This window comes from Manis pentadactyla, chromosome 13 (genome assembly GCF_030020395.1).
Source record: "Manis pentadactyla isolate mManPen7 chromosome 13, mManPen7.hap1, whole genome shotgun sequence".
In the NCBI taxonomy this organism is placed as follows: domain Eukaryota; kingdom Metazoa; phylum Chordata; class Mammalia; order Pholidota; family Manidae; genus Manis; species Manis pentadactyla.
The window spans coordinates 89,668,859-89,688,364 of record NC_080031.1 but is presented as its reverse complement, the minus strand read 5'-3'; the positions used below and the strand labels follow the sequence as shown (position 1 = coordinate 89,688,364).

Here is a 19,506-nt window from a genome sequence, read left to right as displayed (position 1 = left end):
AGCTCTGTGTTTCACTTTGAGCTTGACTGAATGAGAATAAAAAATACAACTTGTTTATTTGAAAAGACTATTGATTTTCAAAGGGCTTTATAGAAAAGCTTGAAATTTAACTTGTTGGTGGTCAAAATCCTTGCCTGTTTTCAGGGTTCATTTTCTGTGTGGACATACCTGGAAGTCTACAATTCCATGGATTGCAGCTCACATTGCTGTCTCTAAAAGTTTCCCATGTGTCTGTGACTTTCAGAGGGAATTTCAGAAGCTGCATTCCTTGCTCTATCACCTTCTATGTCTCTATCATCTTGAATCTTTTTATCTGCTGCTTGGAGTTCCCTGCTAGCAAGAGACTTATATTTCTGTGGCCTTAAGTCATGATCTAGTAATTTGCCCATTTTTCTAAGCAGGTGGGTGGAAACTCTTTCTGTTGTAAATGGTGGCTGTAATATATAATAGAATTTATTCAACTAAATCCTCTTTATATCCTGTAGAGTAAAGGAGAACTATCTTAATGGCAGGGAATAAGGGGGTAATTTTTTTGGCAGAGTCTTGATTTTATTACCTTGCACTCTCCTTAGATTCCCTGAGCCACATCCAGCTGAAAAATAACCTTTTTTGGTTCAGAGCTTGCAAAATCTCAGCAGGTCATGTTAACACCATGGCTGTAAGGCACAAGATGGAGATGCCTGCTGCTTAGAGGCTGTGCAGGGCAAAAGGCCCAGTAGATTTGAACATGGAAGGTGGCCCCTCTTTGGCTGGCGACAGAGATACCAAGCAGCACTGTGGCATGGGGAGCAGCCTGCCTTAGCTTTGCTCAGGGATCCTTCTGCAGCCATCCACTGCTCAGTACATTTTCCCTGTCCCTGACACTAAAGAGGCTTCTGCCCTGGCAGGGTTTTAAGCAAAAGCACATGAAGGCACACACATGCTTGCACACACACACACACACACACACAACATCCATACGTGTGCATGACACCACACACCTCTGGCATCTTTCAAAACACTCAAGTCTTGACATGGTTCCCACTTGATTGATGGGTGGGTTTGCCTGATGGATCCCATGTCTTGACTTCACGAGCTTTTGGGGTAGAATGAGAAGGAACTAATAATACTTATTGTTGAATTACACACCAATCTCTGTGTTAGACATTTTACATTCCTTATCTCATTAACTGGGTCTATGAAGTAGCTAATCTTATCCCCATCATCTAAGTAAAGTAAGTGAGACCCATCAAGTTTAAGCAATCTGTTCAATTCCACAGGGGAGCTGGAAGTCAGACTTGGGGGTTTGCAGTTCCAAAATCCAGGCACTTCCTATTCCACAGCACTCATGATATAATGCTTAGTGAAAAAAGGCAAGATTTAGGATTATGATGCAGTGATAAAAATATTAGGGAGAAATTCCAATCTATTTTCAAGGAGTGGTAGGGTTTTCTTTGTTATACTTTATTATATTTTCTGAAATTAGATACATATTTTACACCCAGAAAAGGCACACACAGCCCTCAATTACGTTTACACTGAATGTGCTGAAAAGTTTCACAGTCGATTTACAGGCAGATTTTGCCATCTCCTTTTTTACCAAGGAGGCTGAGATTCAGGCAGGATATTTGGTGTGCCCAGAGCCATAGAGCTTACAGATAACAGCTCTGGGAACAAGCCCAATTTTGTAGGAACAAAGACTTTATCTTGCTACATTAACTGCTTGAAAGTGTGTCTTACATGCCTTGCCTTGTTGTAGAGATCTGATGCTTAGGGCAGTAAACCTGACCTACCCATTGTTTGACTATTCATCTTAATTTTTGTTCTAGTTGTATTTGGAGTTTTAAAGTTACCTATTCACATTTTCATCTTCTTTTTAAATCTTGGCAAACATTGGGTCTTCAGGACCTTGGTTAGTATTCCTCATCCCAAAAATCCCATTGGGGAATTTTGTGTTTGCTAACTTTTTGTGTCATTAAGTTGCAATGTCATTCTGAAGTACATTTAGAAAATACTAATTAAAATATTTCATTGTGTTCATGACCTCAATGAAAATAACATTCACTACACAATGAGAAATAAAATGAGGTGTATAGAGAATTATGCAAATCCTCACTCTGATTCTAGACTTTAGAAGCTGCTAGTAAGGATTCAAAATAATACAGAGCTCTACTCTAGCCAAGAGAGACTGGCTGGTTTTTCCTAGGTGCCGTGTAGCATAGCTTGATCGTGTGTTTAATTAACTGGCCTGTGTCTCCGGCATGGGTAGACAGCTGTTTTCCCAGCCCATTTAGATTTTCCAGTTTGTGTTTTTCACTATTACTCTGTCAGGGCAACTGCGATTGGAAGTAACTTAAGAGGAGCCTTTGAGGATGGTTATGAGGAACCATTTCTTTTTTAAAACATCAGCCTATATCGAATCCTTTTAGATCATTTAGACAATTTCTGTCCTTTTGTTGTGTGACAACTGTGGGAGTGGTAAGTAGAAGCCATCCCTGGGTATGAATAACCTGAGATTAATTAACATCCAGCTGTGGGCCAGGATCCAACAGGGGCTCTAAAATTGGGAAGAACAAAGGAGAATCAGAGTTAGAGAAGTATGGGCAAGAGAAGGAAAAGAGGTGGTCGGCAGGAGCCCTCTGACGGCTGTTCTCAGAGCGAGGGGTCCAGACCTCCCCGGGGATGGGAGCCTGGACTGATTCTGCCGCCCCAGGAGGGCAGCACACAGCACGAACTCTCCAGGTCAAGCCGGTGCCAGCAAGGCTCATCAGATGCAACCTGGGCAGTGATGCCTCCCTGTTGTTCTGGACCCCTGAGTGCATCTGGGTAAATCACGCCTGTGAGCTGAACTGTTGTGTGACTTTAGAAATGTCACACTTGCAAGCTGGAGAGAAACATGGTAGGGTGTTGAGCCACATGTTATTCTTGGTTTCACACATGAAACAAATTTCATCTTTTTTGCCCTTTATTTCCTATATCTTATTCGTGGGATAATGAAAGCAGTTGAGCAGAAACAGAGGCAGTCGAAATGTTGTTAAGGTGAGCTGGAAGGATTCTAGCCTTATGTGCACAGAACGAGGGCTCCTGAAGGTGAGCCTGGCTTCGCACCTTCACCCAGAGAAGCTAATAGGTCCTGTCGTACTCACTGTTAAAGGAAACATTTCAAGATAAAACTCAGCCTGAGAATTATTTCTCTGTTGCTGCAGAATAAGTTTGCCTTCTTGGCTCTCATTTTTTATGTAAAAGTCAGATATTGAGAGAAGTGTAAGTATAAAGGCTGTTATTTGTGTGGAGGTACAAGAGAAAGTGAGGACAGTTGGGAAGGGTGTGAACCAAACTCATCTGATTTCATACATAAAAAAATGGTTTATGGCAGATGATAAACAGAAAGGAAGCAATTAAGGTTGTATACAGGTATTCACTGGCTTTTGAAAGTTAACACTTTGCTTTTACAAAAGACCGTGTTCCTACCTGTTTTCACTAACAGAAAGAAATCCAAAGAGGATTTTCCCTTTTGCTAAAAAGGGTGCAAAGTGACAATGGCCTTCAGCATTGGTTTTGCACCGAGCCCTTACGGAGGCGGCACACACCAGGAAGCAAGGGCGCCCTGCCAACCTCCTTCCGGGGAACCCATCCAGTGTCTCAGCGTCACGCTGTCACAGTTTTGAACTGTGCCTGGGAGCGTCGGTGCTTTATCTGGGAATATTTTATGCATTCACTAGCAAGATGTGCCTAAGGTATCAGAAAAGCCTAAGAGAAGTTACTGTTGGGTCTGGGAATGCTAAAATATTTTTCCATATGGATTAATGGTCATCGCCTCTTCACTGTATGCCATTTTAGCTTATGAAATGTTTCATAGATGCACCCTACTTTCAGCATTAGGGCAAACAACAATTTGATGTAGCACAGTACAATACATTTTAGTGGATGTGGAAATTTAAATGAAGCACTTTGATAGCTCTCTTCATTTTTAAGTATTCTTCTCTCTTGTAAAACATCTATTCATTCCATAACCAAAATTACTTATTAGCTCCCCAGAAGACCTGAGCAGAGAACAGATGATTGGTGAAGGTGCGTTAGCATGGAGATAAATATCTCCTGATAAACATGGAGAGACTGTTTATAATCATTTAAGGTTTTTTTTTTTTTTGCTTTTAAATCCATGTGACGTAATTGTTACCTATATTATACAAGCTGATAAGCATCTTTAAAGACACTAATGAATAAAGCAATAGGTGGCATTGACCACAAGCAGAAACCATTATTTCTTCATTGAACTAAGCATAGTAAATTACTTTACAGGGAATCCATTATGTGATTATAGTCAAACTTTGTCCATTACTCTATTTTTACCAAACTCATCTTTACAGCTATACTATTTAGAGGTAGCAAAGGAGTGCTAGGATCAATAATGTAAAAGGAATTTTGAATTATCATGGTTCTGATTAAACAGCACTGTTTTTCTCTAGGAAGCTCTGCACACTATGATTTAGTAATAGTATAGAATTGATGTGTAGCTCCACCTACATATTACATTCAATGTTTTCAATGATTAGTTGTTTGATGTTCCCAAGTCTGCACCTTTTTTGTCCTTTTTCTCTCCTTTTGGATATTAAGCAGAAGTTAAGCTCAGGAAAGAAAAAGAATGCCATTTTAAGCTGTCAAGTTGAATTCCTTATGGGTAGTTCAGATTTAAAAATGAACAACTAAAACAGTTCACTAAAAACAGATCATGAATTTTCTGTGGATATCAGCCTATATCATACTTATTTACCATGACTCAAATATTTGGGTATCAAATTAAATACAAGTAGTATACTGAATTTGTGAACTTACCAACAAGTTATTTTTATATAATTGAGCCATTTTTGAGGAGAGATTATGCAGAAGACTTTCCTAGACAAAGACCTTTTATGTAGGTTTTGTCTGTGACCTTCCACACTGTACACTGCTTGAAATCCCACTGAGCTCTTGCATCAGAAGAGACCTTTAAATGAATCTTACTTAGCTCTGAGGCCTTCTGTTTCATTCTCCTCACTAGACGCAGTGTCATTAACCACACAGAAGCACCAGGCTTACAGTTCTTGGATAGTTCCAATTTCTTACCAGTATGAAAAGCTAAAGAGACTTTCTGTATATACCAAAAATAAATCATCCATCAATGTATATGTCTTATGGCTTACATTCCCTACAAGTAACTTCTCTGATTTGTGAGATGCATGATAAGGCCATTATGCATACTGATATTTATAACAAGTAGTTTATAAGAACATGACATGTAATGGCCACCCACATCCACAGAAGGATCCAGAAATAGATATATCAGTCAGTTACATATGAGATATGGAGCTTATTTATTATCATTAATCTCTTTAGTGAACTGACTAAACCAAGCAGTGATATTTACATATGAGGATAATGAAGATTTATTGCAAAATAGTCTTTCTTAAAAACTGAGGCTTAAAAATAAAGTTATTCAAGGATAAATTAAATTTTGGAAAGACTTTTATTCAATTTTCTGCATAATTTTAAAGTTAAATTATAATAATGAGTATGCTGGTAAACACTATACCTCAACATAGAACATTATACTGGAAAGTTGTTAAGATACTTATTAGTGCTTGGTCCTCTTACTAATATCAGTCCATTTTTTTTCTTCTTAGAATATTGGAATTAATGTGAATTTCAATTGAATCTTACATACAGATTAAATACTTTGCAAAATCTGATTTTAAGATATCCGATAATATAAGCTTAGTATATTATGTAACTGAAAGGGGCAAAAATGAAAATATACATAATTTGTCAATTCAGAAAATACTGTAAATTAATGTAACATAATAGATCATTTTTAGTATCTCATTTTGTATCTTTAAGCAGTAGCTGATATGAAGCAAGTCATTTTTCAAACATTTTAGAAAAGATGGAGGTACTTCACTACACCATGAGAGTCTGGAAAAAAACACTCTGTAATGTTAGAAGGCTTTTAGAACTTCAATACTAATTATATGAAGTATTTCAATAAGAAAGAAAATATGAGTGTAGTGAGAGAATTCAGTGTAGATCCCTGAACACTTGAATTTGGGCTTTAGACTCATTTTAATGAGATATAAATGATGAAAAACAAACATCAATGTATAAGAATTCTTCAAAACTTGATAGAATCCTGAAAGCCAAGTATAAAGTAAAACAAAGTTTATCAAATGCTAAGGACAATGAAAAGGCTTTTTTTTTTTTTTTTGAGAGGGCATCTCTCATATTTATTGATCAAATGGTTGGTAACAACAATAAAATTCTGTATAGGACACTCAATGCACAATCATTAATCCCAAGCCTAATTCTCAACAGTCTCCAATCTTCTGAAGCATAACAAACAAGTTCTTACATGGTGAACAAGTTCTTACATAGTGAATAAGTTCTTAGATTTAATGTGGATATGTAATTTATGACCAATTGTGCAATTTTGAGGACAACTCAGTGAAAGCAGTATTCCTAACTTCAACTTTTGCCTTTGTATTTGGTATCAGGAAGAAAGATTTAGGGGAAAATTCATGTGGATTTAGATTTTAACATGGAGACATGTTCATTTCCTTTCTGAATGATGTGAAATGAGATATTTAATGGATTGTTTTTCAGTTTTATTGAGGTATAATTGACAAAATATTTTAAGATATTTAAAATGTACAATGTGATGATTTGATATACAGATATTTGATGAAAAGATTCCCCTTGAGTTAATTAATACATCTTTGATATGTATTTTAAATTAAATATTTCAAATGACTCAGCTGGTCTTCCCTTTTGACTGGGGATGAAGAAAAAGTTGCCACATTCCACAGTTAATTGGCAGATAGACCACCATGGTTGAACGGGAGCAGACGCTAACATCAACATCAAGGATTTCAAAGTCTCGAGAGTGAGAAGAGGGGGAGTTATTTCTTGAGAGAGCCAGTGGCCACTTTGAGGGAGAAGGGGATCTGGCTGTCACCCAGATTAGTGGAGGGGACCCCTGGAAAAAGACCACTCAAAGTGTTCTCTTTGATAGGTGGGTACATTGTATTGGCATCAGACATATGCCTGAGAAGTTATGACAGAAAAATGTCCATAGCAGGACTTCATCTTCCAACCAGGATGCAGTGGCTTGTATAGAGCTAACACTTTCACCAAAAGTAATCGAACATAACACAAAAATGTTGACATATAGGTAAGGCCAAGATCCTGGAGAGAAAGAAAATGCACTAAGGTATATCCTCACCACAGTTTTTCAGCTCAGGGCATTTGCCAATTATTGATGTTAGGAAGAGATGCTAAAAAAAAAAAAGGAGCAGCTCAGAGCATATGTCATGTCACTGAACCACAGAGAAAAAAGTAAAAAACTAACAAAAACTGTGTTCAGTCTTCCAAGGAAGATAACATTTGATGGAACAAGATGCTGGGGAAAAAGAGTTGTGTATGCATAGGATGAGATTCAAAGAACTAAGAGCAAATCAGCTTCTAAAAGCACTAAATTGGTAACCAGAGATTTATGAAGTCTCACAGTGTTATAGAAACAAAAAATTGTAATGTTAGGTTTCATCAAGGATGAAGGGCCATGGGAAACACCTCAGCTGTCAGTTGAAATCCCTGATGGTTTGTCAAAATTGAAGTAAGGGCAAATCAGAAATAGATCATTCCTCAGAATGACTGAAACAACAGCAACTAGATCTGTGTGATCTTCCTGTATTCTCTCTGCCAATAGAAAGAAATATAATTTCTCTCTAGAGACTTATAACAGCAACTAAAGTTTCAAGATTAAATGGCCAATATTCAATAAAAGAGACTACTAGGAATTCCAAGATTCAGGATCAAATAGCCAAAAGCCAAAAAAGAAATAAACAATAGAAATAAACTGACAACTAATCCAGATATTGGAGTTATAAAGTAACAGGCTTCTGTAGATTAAAAAATGTAAAAAGTGAACTAGAGTCTATAAAGATATAGTAAATGAAGCAAAAAATTCAGTAATTGATACATTAACTCATTAGGTCCAGCTGAAGAGAGGATTAAAAACCTGGAGTCTAGGTCTGCAGAAAATAGATTGAAGCAGGAGAGAAAAAAATGACTGAAAATACAGAAAAGAGCATGGATGATGCATGGAATATGATCCACAATTCTCTGTGGATTTCCAGAGAGGGAATGTAGAAGAGAGGCAGTATTTGAAGAGATATATGCCAAGAATTCTTCCAAATTGATGAAATAGATCAAGCCACAGATAGAATTGTGTTGCTATCACAATAATTGATACAATTAAAAATAAATCTTTGTTTTCATAAGCTCATTCTAATCATGAGAAAACAATAAACAAATGGAAGGACATTCTACAAAATAATTTGCCAGTATTTTCAAGCCTCAAAATCAGAAAAGACAAGGGAAAGACTGAGGAAGTGGCACTACTGGCTAACAGCTGCATGCAGTGTGGAATCCTGGATTGGATCCTACAAATGCAAAAAGCACATTTTTGAAAGAACTGTTGAAATTTGAATAAGGTTTATAGTTTAGTTAATTGTATTGCACCAATATTTATCTCCTGTTTTTAATAATTGCTCTATGGTTAACATTAGGATGACCTGGGTGAAAGATATACTGTAAGTGTACTATTTCTGCAACTTTTCTAAGTCTAAAATTATTTAAAAGTAAGAAAGTTTTAAAAGGTTATAAATATGTATGATCAAATGTGTTACATGATATTTTTAACACATTAGATACCACAAAATCTTCAGCGCTGTCTACTACATGAATTCATTTTGTGCGTATCTTTTTGGACAAAGCTTTTCTATCTCTGTTTACAGGAAGAGTATCTTGAATTGTCATGATGAGGAGTTAAATACTTGCTACTTTTGCACATAATTACTGAATAACTGGGTTTTTTGATATTGTGTAACTAAAATGTACCACAGAAATAAATACTACAGAGACCGAGTTGGGATTGTAAGCTTGACAATATAAAATTTTAAAAAATATTTTATTTAATATTTTTATTTATTTTATATATTTATTTTATTTTGTTTTAATTAATAATTTAAAAATACATCATTGTTCTTATTTTATAAAGTTTTATAGGTTTATATTTATAAAATAAACTTAAACCAATGAAGTGGCAGTTATATTGATTTTATCTATACCAACATTTCATGTATGATTTCATTAGGAAAACGTAAGTTGCTTCTGTAAAACTGGTTCAGCTACTGCACACAACTATGAACACTTTTGGCAGGGATTATGTTGATAGTGCCTGAAAGAGTGCTTGATAATGTTCACTTATCTATAGACTCATCTATGTAGGTAACAGGCATAGATAAGCCTAGATAAGCCGATGTTTGCTTATCTTAATGTTCACCTATTTACAGAGTAATCTATGTAGATAACAGGAATAGATAAGCCTATGTTTGCTTATCTTAAATTTCTTGAGAAATAACACTCTTCATACTCAAGTATTAAGATAAATAATCTACTTTCTAAAATGCTACATAACGTCTTGGTCATAAAACCAAATGTTGAAATGCCATCCACAAATATGCATTAAACGATCTCTAGTTCAACTACCATTTTAGTACAGGTCTAAGTGAGCCTGTTATCTCCTTCAAATTAGGGTGATCTTATTAGGCACTGAATCTGAATGCTACTGACTTCCATTACAGACCATTTAAAAATAGAAGAAGAACCATAACTACCAGAACTACTGACTCAGCCAAGTCTTCAAAAGCTGACAGTGTTACACCCTCCAATAAAAACAATACCGACTTTGGGATGTTATTGGAAAAAGATCCTTGGATATTTGAAGGTGCAAAGCATGCACTTGGCTGCACCCTTACACTACAGATGTGAGGGAGTGAAAAGCAGCTGCATAGAACTGAAATTGTTCTCTGGAAACCGAGTCTGCCATATAATATGCTTGTCTGCCATGTGATATGACTCAGTCAGGCAAAAATACACAAAGGCCATTTTCCCCAGCAGGCCTGTGGTCTATAAGACATTCCGCATATGCACTGAGCTCCGCTAGAAAAAGGAAGGAAGGAAGGAAGGAAGAAATTGAAGCTTTCAATACTCAGTCTCCTGGTAATAGCTCTGATGTGACAGGAAGTGTGTATCCCGTGATGAACATGTCCACGTCATGGCAACAATAAACCTGAGCAAACCCAGAGTTTGGATGTGGATTTTTCCTATTGATCAAGACTTTTTGGATCCTTGGGGAAGGAATGATGCATAATTTGATATGTTGCCAATTATTTCACTCCTGCTTTCTAGACAGTTTTTAGGGAAAACTTCAAATTACTTTTCAGGACATCTTGGCCACTATTACTGTGGAATGGTACTTCTCTCTGATACAAAGCTTCACACAAAAGGTCTTTAAAAGAATATTCCCTCTTAGCCTATCAACATAGGGATTTTTGTTTTCCTTAAAGAATTACACTGATGGACAAGAAAGATGAACAGTCTGTCCTGGAATCACAATGTTGGTTCTTTCTAATAATTCACTCATAGAGATGATTTATCACTATCAACCAAAGTACTCTCTGTGGAAAATCCTCCATTTTTTTTTTTTTAATCAGTCAAAAGGAATTCATTCCTATTTTACTCAAATTCTACCCAAACTGGTGAGGACGGTCTGAGCCAAAGTATGGCTCTAAGACACAGAGGAGTTTAGGTCTTGTTAAACTTTCGCCATAATAAATCTTAAAGGAAATAATGTGCTAAAAGTGAGTCCTACAGCTCTTCTATGCCTCAGCCTCGTGACTACCTGCTTGCCTACTACTGTCCCTTGTATTGTCATATCCTGAGGTTGGTGGCTTAAATCTTTTTGCAGTTGCTGGTCAGCTGGGGGTGAAAAAACTGAGCCTACCTTAGACTTGGCAGCTGAAATTTGGCAAGGTCAGATGGGCACCGAGCTGAGTGATTTCCAGACAGGATAGAGTGAAACAGCTGAATCTCATCCTTGTCACCCTCTCTGCCTTCCTCCTAGGCATGCAATTGACTGGCAGGTGGGAATCTGTGATCTAGAAGCAACTCTAATGTTTAAGAGATGAGCCTGATCAATTCTTTCCTTTCTTTTTTTTTTTTGAAGTAATTTTTAGATTTTGAAGTTTGTAACTTGCCATTTCTAAATAACACTCTCATAAGAATCTGGATCAAAAATTGTTATTAACTAAAAAAACACTGTAGATAATGGCATCGAAAATTGCCCCACACCTACTTGCCCAAGCTTGTAAAGACTTTTTGTGGAAGGAATAGCAGACAATCATACATTTTGCTCTCAGCAGTGCCCATCAGGAGAGAAGGATTTGCTGATCTAAATTAGAGCAGGTTGGTAAATTATGTACATGTCTGTACAAACTTATTTTGTATCTTTCATTTAACAACCTGAGGTTCAAGTCCACCCTAGATACCTGGTCTATAGAGACAGATTTCCCAATAATTGGGTGAGTTTATGGTTTCAGAATTTGCAACATACACATATATTTCACAGGCCTATAAAATTTGACAATGTTTGATTGACAACTGCCATCAGCCCACAAACCTGACCCTTCACTTGCTCCCTCCCAGTGAAAAATCAGGAGGCCTTGTGTCTGTTTAGAGTCCCTCTTTGTGACCAGTGTATCTGTAAAAGAGATTCATAGAGTCGTGGGAGAAGAAACGCTCTGCCTTGAAGGGATCTCTTCCTGTAATAGTCTACTAAGTGTATTCACATCATCTTATTTTGCTTTTCCTCCCACCAGGAAACCAAAGACTTTCATCCTTTCAAAGAAATTTATAAATGACACTACCCCCTAATTCTCCAACAAATGTTTAATAGTATAATGTTAAAAGGTTTAGTAAATGATAATGACTTCCTGATAGATTACTGTATAGAAGCCCTAATTAGTTGAAGGGATGCACGCAAGGTAAAGAGCAGAAAGAATCACAGATAAGTCCATCCTTTGATTTACTTTGGTGAGCATGTTCTGCACCACATAATTTGGCACCAGATATAAACCACTTCTCATGTTATCTAATTGTTGCATGTATGTTTACTCTATCTTAAAAGAACTTGTTTTCTAAACAGTCTATGTCTTTTATGTGGTGTTAACTAGTTAAGCTCTTACTTGCTGCAAAAGACAAATAAATGGCTTGGAATTGGCTATACATCCATCCATCCGTCCATCTGTCCGTCCGTCCATCTGTCCGTCCATCCATCCATCCACCCATCCACCCGTCCATCCATTCCACCCATCCCTCTGTCAATGAACTATGGCATTTGAGAACAGAACAAAAAGCAACAGAAAATGGTTTTCATATATTATAAGACAGAATCACTGGGCAGTTTGGTAAGAAAAATAAATTCCCAGGTTCTCCTTTAGAAATTATGATTTGGTAGGTCTGAGGTGGTGCCCAGGAATCTACATTTAATAAACTTCCTTATGATTCCATCACAAATGATTCTTTTACCCATACTGAAAACCACTAGCTTAGAGAAGCTATAGTAAGGATGATTCTGATTTGCAGAGCTTATCAATTTTCTAGCTATTTCACCTGATTATTTCCAAAACTGGTGGTCTATAATAAAGTATTTGAAACTTAAATATTTGATTTTGGCTATTTGAAACCTAAGTTTATCCCAGAAGGGCATTATTAGCTTGCTATGAACCCACCACTCATCCTGCTTTCTTTTTTATTGACTCTTGCTTGACCTACTCAGAAATAACTAATATTTGGGTCTAGTGAGGCCTCAGGCTGTTACATATTTAGCACTTCCTTCTCCAGCTCTAAGCCACCCAGCTTGGTTTAACTTTATAAAAAGCACTGGCACAGCGGTGTTTCTTCCTGGTTGTTTATTTAGCTGCATATCAGCTCACTGTTGCTTGCCGAATTGTTTCTTTTCACCTGACAGAAAACTTGAGGCACCAGCTTCTATTTCTACACATTGTCTGCAGGCTTCAGCAAGAATTATTAAGCACCTTCATTTATTTTAACAATTTTTTTATCTGCCATCATTTGTATTTTTTAGGCTTTTGATTTGCCTGAGATTTTTGTTGTTGTTGTGTTGATGATAATTCACCATATAGTATGTGGGAAAGTGGTTTATTAAATCCTATAAATACCTGCATTGTTTAAACGATTCCGCCCACCCTGACATGTACCTATTTTTCTATAATTTGTGTGTGCGTGCATGCCTGCGTGTGTGTGTGTGTGTGTGTGTGTGTGTGTGTGTGTGTGTATGCAGCACGCTTTCATTCCTGTTCAGTTCCTGAAGGAGAAGTAATGTCATATAATTAGTGGTCATTTAAGTCAGCAGTAATTTTTGCTTTACAGTAGCCATATAAACTAACAACATAGTTATTATTTCACATATATTATTCCACTTTCCTCGTAAATATATTTATATTTGTCAGAGTATAAGTGAGTCCTGAATTTGGGGTGAGGGTTTATGTTAACTATTGTGCATTTTCAACAATATGCGTTAATTTCACCTTCTAACTATCTCTGTAATTCATACTCTCTTCCCAATTGTTTAAATGATCTAAGTTAAAAAATTGAAGACTTGAACCCCCACTTCTGTTTGCCTTCTGGGTGATCCAGTTTCAACTCTCCCATTACTATTAAATGATCCTCAAAACTCCAGTTCCATTCATGTTGCTTTATGTCCTTAAACTCCTTTAATGGCCCCATGATGACTGTAAGATAAACCCAAATTCCAAACATGAGAAATAAGGCTTTCTCTGTCTTCCTGATCATACTGTGCTTTCCTTACCCACATTATAAACTAGTTCAACCATAGCAAAATACTGAGTCCCTAACCTACCCGTGTGTCTGCTCCTGATCTTCCCTGGACCTTAAATGCACTCCCCTGTTTGCCCACCTGCTAACTCCCAACCATTATTTAGAAAGTCAAAATGTGAGCAGTCTATAGGAGCTTAAAACTCTTCTCTTTTTCAAGTGGGCTACTTTATTCCTTATTTTCTCTTATTCCCTGTGTCTTCCTTTGTTATAAAAGTTGTTGTATGGCAGTAAAATCATTGTTTTTCTCATCTGTTCCTTCTCTGGGAAGAAATGATTTCATTTTGCTCATTTAAAAATGCCTTTGCCTAGCCAAGTGTCTTGCAGGAAATAAAAAAATGTTGATTTAAGAAATATGTATTTACATGTGGCAAGGAGGAAAGAATATATCACACATTGGTGTACTTATCTCCACTGGCCTCAGTTATCTTTGATGTAGACCCTATTTCATTTGCCAAATTATTTGAGTCCAGAGGAAAATTATTTCCTTGCCTATGATAAAAATTGAGTGTTTTTAATGGCCTTGATGAAGAGTTGAGGTCCAAATTCTATTGATTAACTATATCTTATGTTACTATCCCCTTATTTATCTCCATTTCATCACTTCAGGAGGCAATTTTTATATAATCTAATGAGTCAAACTTGACTTCAACTTACCACAAATCTCACCTACATGACAGACATATCAATGGAAGTACATCATGTGTTTATCTCTTTCTCCAGTAGAAATGACAATATGGAGCCTTTTAAATCTTTCTCTTTTTTAATCCTAGCAATTCCAGGATTTCTGATGTTGTGAACCTTTGATATTCCTGACGCAAGATGGCACACTGTTCTCTGTCTACCTTTTCCCGCCTCCTCACCATGTAGCTGCCCTCCTCTTTGCCTGCCAAACATGAAGACAGTTCAGATCTCAGCTGAAATATCTTTTCTTCAGGGAAGATTTTCATAATTGTCCAAGGCAGAGCTCAGCAACTTTAACTGTCTTCCCTGAGCCCTGCATTTGCCTCTATGCAACATAATAGTATATTCACATCACTGTATTTACCACTAAGCTATGAAAATGTTGAGGACACAATCTCTTAAATCCTTGCACCTGGAAATGTGCCTGCACAATAAATATTTATTAAATAAGTGGAAAAATTTCTGTCAGAACTGAACTTGTGTTGACAATTAAGCTTTTGCTTCTAGAAATACCCACTTAGAAAGATACAATCTAGAACCCACCTAACTAAGTTGGAGATTACCATTTGATAAATCGGTATAAGCTTTCTGGTAGTTAAAACAAATCTAAACTGTCTTATCCTCTCACATTTCATAGCACAATGTTAGGTTGCTTTCTCACGCCGGGAAGTTTCAAGAGTGTTCTGTTTGGTTCTATTTGAGAGTTCCTGAGCCATCCAAATGTAACTGATACAGAAGATGCTCAGAGAATGTCATGTCAGCTTCCTGATAAACCACCCCTTTCTGATGTGCCCACGAACAAGGACACAACCGTGTTTGAGTGTTAGGCAGAGATGAGTGGACAGGTAGCCATTTGGCTGAAGAACAGACAGGAGGACTATCATTATAGGAGAACTTATGAGTAAAACACTGTTGACAGAAGTGGAAACGAACCCTATGTGAGTGTGACATGGATTCAATCATAGCTAATTAAGGATGATGGGAGAAACATAAACTGAGTGTGTGTCTAATGTAACACTTGGCCTTATTGTGCTGTGTGACAGATACCCTGGCTATTGGCTTTCTTTTACTTGAGGACCCTCAGATTTTCCCTTTAAATATACAGGGTCCTATACAATTAGTGAATAGCCAAGTCTGAGTGTAGACTAATCCCACAAATGCCTTAGATATTGTCAGTTTTGTCTCCCACCCCCAACTTCAGCAGGAGCTCTGAATCCCACTCAGATGTGGAGCCAGGAGGATTTTGTTCAGTGACCTGCCAGTTAGATGCTGAAAGATCTAACAGATTCTGAAATGATGGAGACATGCTTCTCTCCTTTCTGAAGGGGTGAATAAGCACCTACTTAACTAATTGGTACTTGGGGAACACTTCTCAATCCTCACATTTCAGAATATGCCTTTTAATTTTTTTCTCCTAATAACCTTCCCACTTGTATTCTTCTTGTAAAATGATGTTTAGAAAATACACTCATGAAAAGGACAGAGTATTCACCATGCCAGTCCTTGTTTCCAGATGTTTAATGAACTCACATTTGTCTATAGCTCATCTATCTGCTCCCCTTGCCAGGACACCGTGTTGTTTTCATTTTATCCTGGCACTTTTCCTTTTAATGTTCAGCGTGTTGTCAAACCTACCTTATCTGAAGTAAATGATGTTACAGGCTGTCCTGGGGGAACACAGTAAATAGCAGTAGGTAAATAGAAGCTCTAGTAACTTCTGCAATGTCAACTTAATCTCTGTCACCATTATGGTGATGGAAAGCATGTAAAGCCTGCTGTTCCATCCCATCTCCCTGACTGCATCCCTTGCAGTTGGCGGAATGTGACTAATGTGGAACTACTTGTGAGTTTAATTACTTTGAAATGCCATAGCAGCAAGTAAAGCTAAACTTTCACTACTCAGGTGTACTCAGAGGCTCAATAGCCATAAGTAACATCATTGGCATTCATTGATCCAGTTTTTTCATCCAGGATGAAAGTCTCCATCTTAAATGGAAATATTTGACCCATTTAGGGAGCTCAGAGACTGTTTCCATGTGGAAAGGACTCATGTTCTCATGTATGAATGATCAGTGGAAATTAAGTTGGGTAAGAAGAAAGAGGGGCCTTTCAAGCAGTGGATATCCTAAAACTATTTTAGTGTGAAGGAATACATTGAGTCCAAGGGCAAAGAGCAGGTTGGTGTGGCTATAATGGAGAGGCTGAGTGGGAAGCACGATCTTTGACGATGTTGGAGAGATTGGTGGAAACCATGTTGTGTAAAACCTTGTTACTAAGGTGAAAAATCTTTTTATCCCACAAACAAGGAGAAACTTCTGAACATTTGAAGGGTATAAGAGTATGTTTCTTAAGGTGGCCTATGTGTCTCTGCATGTGTCTGTGTATCAGTCTGTGTATGTGCTTGGATGAGTGACAAAATCAAGTTATATTAATCTATTCAAAAACTGTTTGAGCACCTATTAAATGCTGGATACCAGTCTATGTGCTGAGATGAGATCTGTATGTAAGATGTATACAAGACCTTTGATTTCTTGGGAGCACACATTCTCAAAAGAAAAGCCAAGAAATAAAAGTGGAAGGACAAATGATGAAATAATATAATTGCGTGTAATGGCATGTGTTATGAGGAAGATGTAGTTGGGTAAGAGGATAGAGAATGACTGGCGATGGTGACCAAGAAAACCAAAGTCAGTGGGTGAGCTGTGGGATGATGTGGGGAAGAGCCTTCCAGTCTGTGTATGTAAGAGACAGTCTTCAAGGAAAGTATGAGCTTAATGTGTTTGAAGACCAGGAAGAAAGCTGTGGAGGAGGCACCGGGCTAGGACATGAGCTGAGGTAGTTAAGAAAGGTAGTCACGACTCAGAACTGGAGGTTTGACCTGGTATAGTTATTAGCATCTTCCCACCATGAAATGTGACTAAGGAATTATGGAAAGCAGGAGGGGGGTGGATATATGGATAGATGCATACAGTCAGAGTGTCATTGCAAAAATCAGGCAAGAGGGGGTAATGGTTTATAGATGTGGATCAGATTCTAGACAGAATTTGAATATAGAACCAATAAGGCTTACTAATGGGTTAGATATAGAATATAGGTGGAGAGAAGATGGAGAGAAAAAACTACTTTGTTTTGGGCCTTTGAACCTGGATGAACAGTGGTGACGTATTCTGAGATGGAGAAGACTGGGAGAAGAATGAGCAGAAATTCAGTATTTTATCATATTATAAATTGGGCATTTTGTCATGTCAGAAATGCCTATTTGATGTCTAAATAAAGATTTGATTATGAAGTTGGATTTGAGTATGATTTACGTTTTGAAAATATCTCTTGGCTTCTGACATAGAACAGATTGTTGGGGAAGCACTTTAAACTCCCAGTCTACTCTTAGCAACCAAACTGTAGTCAAAGTGTGATTTAAATACACACATTTAGAGGAGGAGGTGGGATGAGGAGGTGATGTAGTAATTGTGAAGAGTTCCAGATATAACTTGGGATTCATAGAGGGCTGGAGCTGAAAGGTTTAAATGTTTCCGGAGGGGGTGGCTGTCAGTTAGATTCACTGGGTCCTGACTTCCTGATGGAAGAGGAAAATTAGACACCCTCCCCTTTCCATTCAGTGACATAACTCCTCCACAGAGCAGCACGGAAGGCTGCAGACTATGCATGCATAACCTCAGGAGGGAAGGCCCAGCAGGCAAGCTAGCTGATGTCCCCTGGTGTTGGGCAAACTGAGCAATACAGGACTGTGCTGTCCAGTACAGTAGCCACTAGCCACATATAGCTATTTAAATTGAAGTTAAATCAACAACTAAATAATATTAAAAATTCAGTTATTTAGAAGCACTAACCATAATTCATGTGCTCAATAGCCACATGAGGCTGTGGTTACTTTACTGGATAGGGCAGATACGGGCTATTTCTATCATTGCAGACAGTTCTTTTGGACAGCACCGATAGAGAAAGAAGTGGATTGGAGGATAGACTTATTTCTTGTAGTTCAACTTTTTCTACCGAAACCAAATGTAAATGTTTCTTTAGTGTGGAGAATCCAGTCTGGATCCAGATTTAATTGAGAGTTTAAGATAAGGACTATCAAATAAGCTGGAACTATATAATCCTGCATTTTTCCTATATGGGCTTTAACTTTAAAATACCACACACACACACACACACACACACACCATCTCATATAATAAAGCAACAAATCAACTTTTTCTCTCCTACACTGAGGCCTGGGAATGTGGCTCCTAAGTTAATTTAAAGAAGTACAATGGAAACCAGAGCCAGTCCAAGCTTATCCATTCTATTTAGAGTCCCAGAAATGTACTTTCTATTCCTTTTGTCCCAATTTGATGAACCTGCACCACTACAGCAAATTATGTAAGTTGTAAACAAAGAACAGCATCATTATGATCAGAACCTAATGTGCTATCAGCCTTTCAGGGTCTTTTATAAACCTGGTGTGAACAGCAGTGCCTTACAGAAAAGCAGCACAGTTGATCTAAAGAAAACTCTTTTGTTCTGCGCACTAACTAGCACAAGATAAAGGACACCCTGCCAAACAATGAATTGTATTGAAATAGAAAAATATGTGAAGCAAGACTGCCAAATTATTTATCTTTCACAAAAAGAGAAAATCACACATAATTATGCCTGGTAAATGAGCATGTTTGTGGAAGATGGCAATGGGCTCAGAAATGATAACCATAAAAAAATATTCTACATTTAATCAAGTTAAAATAACTTTGTTTTTATATACATTTTAGGGAAGGGACTTGTGATCAAAAATGCATTAAAAAGGGAGCCACCGTGCTTGATTATCAATGGGATGGTATAACATGGGTCTCTGCAGCCAAGTAGAGGCTCATCCAAGCTGAAGGTAGTTTTCTATCCCTGTAACTTAATTATTGAGAAATTACGATGTGTAGCTTTGTAATTCATTGCATAAGCAGGTAACAAATGAATGCTTTTTAGCTAGAGAGCTGAAATCCCATGCCCAGAAAGGAAGCAGATATGCAACACTTCTTTGTTTTATGCAGTTGTGTGTGTATG

General features: G+C 37.4%; 1 long non-coding RNA gene across 1 annotated transcript in view; it reads right to left on the bottom strand.

The window, feature by feature from the left end:
• LOC130680379 (uncharacterized) overlaps nucleotides 1-19,506 on the bottom strand; it is a 425,533-nt gene that overhangs the window by 278,012 nt on the left and 128,015 nt on the right. The gene's annotated exons all lie outside the window — the stretch shown is intronic.